Genomic DNA, 7364 nt, shown 5'->3' with positions numbered 1-7364 from the left:
CTCACCATGTTTTCACTTTCTAAGGTATCGGAGCAAAGCGACTGTGGTACGGTTTGGGTCAGGGGAAGATGTGATGGTGGCTAACGGCTATAGACCGAGGCACAAATAAGCTCCTTCTCCAACAGAGTTAAATTAAATACACGCTGACGTTTCCTGGTGCCGTGCAGATTCCCAGATTCTGTTAGAAGATCAGAATAATCTAAAGAGCAACTTCTGTAGAAAACTCAGTTTTAATTCAGACCAAGCATGGTGGGATTGGGATATTTAATTTTTTGAGGGAAATATATTTGTTTTTGCCTCCATCAAACACATAAAACAAAAAGGACCACAAGACGCGTTCAGAAAAATGTTTTTATGAAACAACTGAATAAACTTCCACCTTTTTGTAACAGTTTTGTTTTCAGTTTGAAAATGGAGGCAGAGCGGGTTGTAGTTAGCAAGCTAAATGCTAAAAAACTAGCATGCTGGGACATGCCCATGTTTCCAAGACAAAATAAATCTACAGCTTCTGAATATTTCCTTCTCTCCTCTTTTGATTCATAAACCAAACATATTTTGTTTAAAAATGTTTATTTTAACAAGTATGATTCTTCCGTAAATTAGACAAACGGCTGGAACATGCCAACATTCGTGATTAGCTAGTCAAGTAAAGCTTGGCGTCGGTACTGTAGCTTTAAAATGTGCAACACAGTTTTGGAGTCAGACTATGAGAATTTTGTATTTTGGCACAACAAAAATAAAGTTATAATATTATAAAAAATATAGTTTTATATAATGTCTTAATATTCCGAGAATAAACTTGTAATAATACAAGTGTAATAAATTTGGAATTAACAAGAATAAGGTTGAAATAGTCCAAGAAAAACTCGTTATGATGTCAGAATAAGTCATAATATTAACAGAGTAGAGATATTATGACAACTCCCACACGAAGAAGAAGCCACTGCATTAAAATGAGAAATGTTGAGTGTCTGGAGAAGCTATACTTTAAACATCTGTTTTACAAATAAGGAAATAAGTAACATATTAACACATCAGCATGAAATTATTATTATTAGCAGTACTTTGAAATGATTGGACCTTTTTTTGCTCATTAAAACAACTTTTTCCCATGATTTTGCGACTTTCTTCTGGTAAAATTGCATCTTTATTCTACTAATCTACTAACACTATGAGTACATTTTCATGTTATGACTGATAATTTATTCCTGTAATATTAAAAAAACAATCTCTCCGTGTGATATCCATTGAAGAATGCCAGCTGTCCATTTCAGTTGGACTGAGTGCAGACCATTTGTTAAACCTTCACATTCGCTGAGCTGCTTCTGAGATACAAATGACGCCGTCCTCTGGAAATGCAGCGGTTTGTGCCTCAAACATGCACTTTGGGGACAAATGGCGCGTACACAAACACGAGTCCAGAACGGGCCTTGACCTCGTGTGTTCTCACCAGAGGAAGTCCTGACTGGGAGTCAAGAATGCGGTGGTTTCGACGGTGTTCGTCTTGTGTTTGTGAATATCTGGTTTGCGGGAGCGTTTTGAGTTCGTCATGAATAATCGGTGGTGATTTGTTGGTACATGACATCAGATCTCTCCTGGGAAGAGGAAGAGAAACTTTGATACAAGTCTTTATGGACGGTGAAATTATTCTGCTGCTATGCTTAATTTAAGAAAGTAAAAGCATTCAGTGTCTTTATCACTCATAACTTGATATTCAGTAGATTTGAAGGCAACATTATGTTTTTTTATTTTCTCCTGCATAAAGAAAATGTACTTTTAAATTTTTTAGCCGCTGTGTTTTACTCAGTTTTATACTAAAATGTCTCAAAAGTAACATAACAATGATTTTTCACTTTGCCAATACAACTCATCCAAAACACATTACACTACTGAATGTCCCTAACCTAGAACACTGCAAAAATTCAAAATCTTACCAAATATCTTGGTGTAGTTTCTACTAAAAATATCTTATTACACTTAGAATAAGACAAAACTAACTTACAAGTAACTTTTCAGCAAGATATAGGAGTTTGTTTAAGTAAATAATTAAAATAATGTGAAAGAGGATGAGTTCCACTGGCAGATCACTTTACTTATAACAGGGGAAAATATCTTGTTATGAGTAAAAAAATATACAAATACTCAAAATTTTAGAGTTTCTTTGGTGGAAATTTACTCCTTTTTTGTGCGTCAGTCAAAATGACAAACAAGAAAAGAGTCTAGTTTGAACTTTGGTCGCCACAAAAATGTGTCCAGAAAATGGACAAATTACGATGGCGAATTACAGCCTCTGACTTAAAAAAGGAGAAAAATTCAACTCAGGAATTTTCTAGAACAACAAACATTTTTGAGCTCTAAACTTATGAACAAAAAAAGTAAATATTGAAATCAAGCTGAAAATTTTTAGAAAAAAAATTTATGTGTTTCAAAGTGTATTTATACATATATAAGCATTCAAAGTGTGAAGGAAATGAATTATTTTTGGGGACTTGGCATATTGTGATAGAAAAAAAGGAGTAAATTTTTGCCAAAAAATTCAATTTTTGAAATTTTCTAGAAGAATGTCAACAAATTTCTGAGATTGAAAAATGTAACATTTGCTTGAAAAAACTGAAATGTTATGATTGAACTCAGAAATTTTCAGGAAAACACTTTTTTCCAGTCAATGTTTTCTGTTTTTAACAGAATCCACCCCGAACCACCGATGAAGTGGCAAAGAAGCAAAAACATGCAACAAATGTTTCAGCAGCAATTCCTGCCACAAGCGGAAAGGACAGAACTTTCCAAACGGCCAGAGGTCACCAAGAGGCTGGAAGGAAAACGCTGTTTTATTAACAGCTGATCTAAAAGAGTCAAAAATCTGTCCAAGTGAACCCTGGGTCACGGCTGCTGTTTGGGGAAAGGTGAACCGTTAGCACAGAGAAGACAAAATGTCTTCCACATGCTGGTTCTGGACCGGTTTCAGAACCGAAAGGCTAAAGATGACTGACAGCGGCTGAACCAGTGGGAGAGGAAGGGATGACGAATCAGTAGCTCCGACCCGTGTTTATTATCCTCGGGGCGCGGCAGCCGTCCCCGCATACCGCCGGAGTATTAAATGTTTAAAACCTCGTCTCCATGGTAACCATGGAGAAACTCCTCGGCTGCTACTCGATGCAGACACGCGGAGCATCCATCATCCGCTCCGCTACGCCATCACGGACGCGTCCCTTTACCTCAGGTTGCTATGAGAGGAAGAAGAAAACACTGTTGTCATCCAGGGGTGTCCAAACTGCGGCGCCTGGGACCATTTCTGGCACTTGGACTGATTTTATTTTTGGCCCCCAAACTCAAGAATGACACAAATTTGTTAACCGTTGCAATGGAAAATATCAAGTACAACACAAAGAATTGGCCTTTTTATAACCAAAGGTTTATGAAGTAGCTGAATAATGTTTATCCAAATACTTTTACTGAAAAGCCGACTTTGCTGAACCCATGTCAGCTTTTGTCTGATGTATTAAACGTGTATAGAAAGTGTTCTGAAAGGAAGTGAACCATAACAGAATTAACTTATTAAAAACTAAACTAAATTCTTTCTTTTAGTACAACAAACATGAAAAATCATGTTTAGGTTTTGGGTTTACAATGAATAAAAAAATATGTATTTAGACAATATATTTCTAATGTTGGGATTAAACTCACTTTAAGCCGCACGCAAAACAAAGAAATAAGAAAAATAAGTCCATATAGTTTAATAAATAAAATATTGAAGTCTAGGCATTGAAAAAAAAGCCCCATAAATTGATAAATTGATCAACTGTCCCAGAAGTCATCGCGATAAAGTATAATGTTGTTTTGAGACCATTTTCAAGTAATTTAATGGTAATAATGGGATAATAATGCAAGAACATGTTCTCAAAGATCAATAAACTTTAAAATATATTGAAGATTTAACACTGGAACTGGAAGACATTTTAAAAATCCAAAAATAAATAAACAATACAAGCAACAGAAACAACAAATGAAATTAATTATAAAGATTCTGTAAGCTAGGGATGCTCAAAGTGTGGCCTGGGGGCCATTCCTGGCCACCTGGATAATTTTGTTTGGCCCTCCGTCCATAATCTAAGAACGGAGCTAATATGTGATTTAAAAAAAAAAAAAAAACGAGGACAATAAACCCAAAAAGAAAGTTTTGGATTTAAAAAATGGTCACTTAATACAGCAACTGTTCAAGACCAAGTGTTTATTTACAGATTCCAAATTAAACTATTTTGCTTTATTAAAGTATCTATTTAGCATATTACTGAAGAGATAAAAACAACAAATAAATGTCTGTAGTTTTAACAGAATGGGCCCTTGAGTGGCATAAAGTTTGGACACCGCAAATGTAAACAAAATTAAAAAAAAACAAATGGTTGAGACCAAACCAAAGACTGGAGACTTTATCATTCAGTTGTTGGTAGAAAAAGAGAAAAACAATAAATCAAGCAAATGTAAATGATTGAGCTCATTTGAATTAATTGATTTACTGCCATGGGCCTCATTACAGTAAAATATATTGGGGGAAAAAGAGGATTTTGTTGTGAAGAAACGTAATAAATCTTGTTGTAATGAATCTGATCCAACTGTGATCTGTTCCCATAAAAACTGAAGCTGCAAAACATTTTGAATCCTTCCTTTCATTCAGCTAATTACCTAAATAAGAGAGCCGAGTTACGTAAAGAGCTTCACAGCTGCAGGTTTGGTGTTTGTTTTTGACGACTCCTCGGCATTCCTCCGCTTGTGCAATAATCCGCAGAGTGACCGCATCGATTTTTCCAGTCTGGACTAAGTGACACACTGACCCGCTGCACCAGAGAGCGCTTACGCCCTGCGGCGCTGCAGCCAGCTGCAGAAATCTCTAACCTGCTTTGGGAAGGAAAACCTGTCAGGAAACATGTTGTTGACTGAGGGAAGTCCAGGGAGAAGCAAGTCTGAGAATTATTCACGATCAACTGGGAACGCTGGGAACTCCTAAATGCTACTTTTCCAGGATGGATTTCCACGAATGTCGCTAATGATCGGTTGTGGTGGATCTGAGGTTGGGATGGTCAGGGATTTCAGGAATAATCCGAGCGATGGAGAGAGCGAGGAGAGCAAGGTTGGAGGATGGAAACAGGAGAGAGAGAGAGAGAGACGGGGAGCCACAGCGGGACGGGGGAGATTCACGGAACGAGATGAAAGAAAGTAAAAAGACAGAGCTACAAAACGAAGAAATGGGAAAATGATTGGGGGAAAAAGACTGGAAGTACTTTTTAAGAGTTGGGCTGAAAATAAGGGGTGGACAGTGACCAAAACGTCTGCAGCGATGAACTATTTCCACTTTGCTTTTTATTTTTTTTGTTTTAAACAGATGAGCGTCGGTTCTACCTGCAGCTCAGATAACATGGATTCAAACCATTACATCATGTGTTTGTTCAGCATTTATTCACAGTTAGTAAAATATGTGCAAAGAAATCCTGTGATTATAAATCATAATGGGAGAACAGCTGAAACGATTAATCACGATTAATCTCAATCAAGATTAATCGTGATTGATTGTGATCATGATTAACTGATTAATCAAGATAAATCACAATTCATTAGGATTAGTCACAATTAGCCATGATTAATTGTGATCATTAATAATCACAATTAATCATGATCAATCACAATTAATTGTGATTAATCAAGATTATTCATAATTGGCTGTGATCATGATTATTGTGATTAATCAAGATAAATCACAGTTCATTAGGATTAATCGCAATTAGTCATGATTAATTGTGATCATTAATAATCACAATTAATCATGATTAATCATGATCAATCACAATTAATCATGATTAATCATGATCAGTCACAATTGTGATTAATCAAGATTATTCATAATTGGCTGTGATCATGATTATTGTGATTAATCAAGATAAATCACAGTTCATTAGGATTAATCGCAATTAGTCATGATTAATTGTGATCATTAATAATCACGATAAATCGTGATCATAATTAATCACGATTAATCGTAATTACTCACTATCAATCATGATTGATTGTAATAAATCATGATTTTATTAGAAACGCAGCCAAGCTAGCAGCGATTTAGCATGCTAAGGTAACGTTTGAAGTGAAACGTCAACAGCCGAGTTTATGTGAGGTGAAACTAAAAAGCTGTTACTGGTTGTTACTGGTTCATACTGGGATGGGTTCTGTTGGGCCAGAAAGCAATCAAAACACGTTGCGGGACGCCAGAACATGATGCTCTGGTGGAGAGTTCATTTCTCAGTTGTGTCCGCCGTTAAGTTGTCATTTTCTTGTTTGAATGAAAGACTTATTGGTTTGATTAAATCATGTTTGTGCTCAAGATCCATTTGTTGTGTCTTTTCCCAGCGATTCCTCATGGCCGACGTGTTTCTGACTGATCCGAGCTCCTGCAAATGGAAGTGCTGGAATGCGATACGGAAAAACACAGGTCCTCAAAAACTGAATTTTATAAACAGTCAAGCTTTCATGGCAGATGTCCCACCGAAATGAAGAGTAAAAATGTTTCCGATGGACAGCTTGGATAAATCATCCTGGAAACAAGACTCCTGATGCGGATCGGGCCAGTTGGGAGCTTCAGGCCCGTCCGGACTTCAAAGCCACGCTGTTCCTCCTGTGTTTAGTGTTGCTGAATTAGCAGCGGGATGATTAAACCCTGCAGGGCGGGCTCATTCCTTGCTCCCCTGGACGTGTTTATTATTTCATTGTGTTTCTGTGTATTCCAGCGGAGAAATGAACAAGCCGTGACTCCGTCAAACCCAAACAGGAACACGTAAACCTCAGCTCCGTCTACTACGCCCGAGTTCCTCTCAAACTCGTCAACGCACACCGACAAACACACGTACGCACTCCTGTGGTAATCTGAACCGCAGTTAAACATCCTGGTGAGTTTTGTCACCATGGCAGCACAAATGCTACAGGGTCAGGTCTATTATGGGATGGAAACGGGGTGAGCGGGAGGTTAAACCACATGCTGGTCTGCGTGTGTGTGCGACTTCTCCGACCTTTTGCCATTGCGTTTCTTTGCTGCTGTAGGTTTTGGTGTGTGAAACAGGGTGACAGGCGGCAGATTACAGGTCTGCTACGGATTGGCTGCGAGGCGCTCCGACTGTATAAACACTGAGTAAACAAAGACATCTGACTTTTGGCTGGCCCTGCGACGCAGGCAGCCGTTTTGAAGCGTAATAGTGTCATTCATCCTGCTGCGGTCGGAGCAGGCCGCGGCGGACCGGAAGGATTTTCCAACAGTGGATGAAACGAACGAGGCCAGCCTGGTTCACAAGCGAGCAGAAGGAATTAAAACACCAAAATCTGAACGG

General features: G+C 38.0%; 1 long non-coding RNA gene across 1 annotated transcript; it reads right to left on the bottom strand.

Annotated features, from left to right (window-relative positions):
- Positions 1 to 1090: 1090 nt before the first annotated feature.
- On the bottom strand, positions 1091 to 3872 carry LOC107835215 (uncharacterized). The gene is made up of 3 exons (XR_001661041.1): positions 3801 to 3872; positions 1292 to 1303; positions 1091 to 1102 (listed from the first exon to the last, which is right to left on the bottom strand). It is a non-coding gene; the product is annotated as an uncharacterized LOC107835215 (long non-coding RNA).
- Between the last annotated feature and the right edge of the window lie 3492 nt (positions 3873 to 7364).

Source organism: Poecilia formosa, unplaced genomic scaffold (assembly GCF_000485575.1).
Source record: "Poecilia formosa unplaced genomic scaffold, Poecilia_formosa-5.1.2 Scaffold1241, whole genome shotgun sequence".
Lineage (NCBI taxonomy): Eukaryota > Metazoa > Chordata > Actinopteri > Cyprinodontiformes > Poeciliidae > Poecilia > Poecilia formosa.
This window is presented reverse-complemented; position numbering and strand designations above follow the sequence as displayed.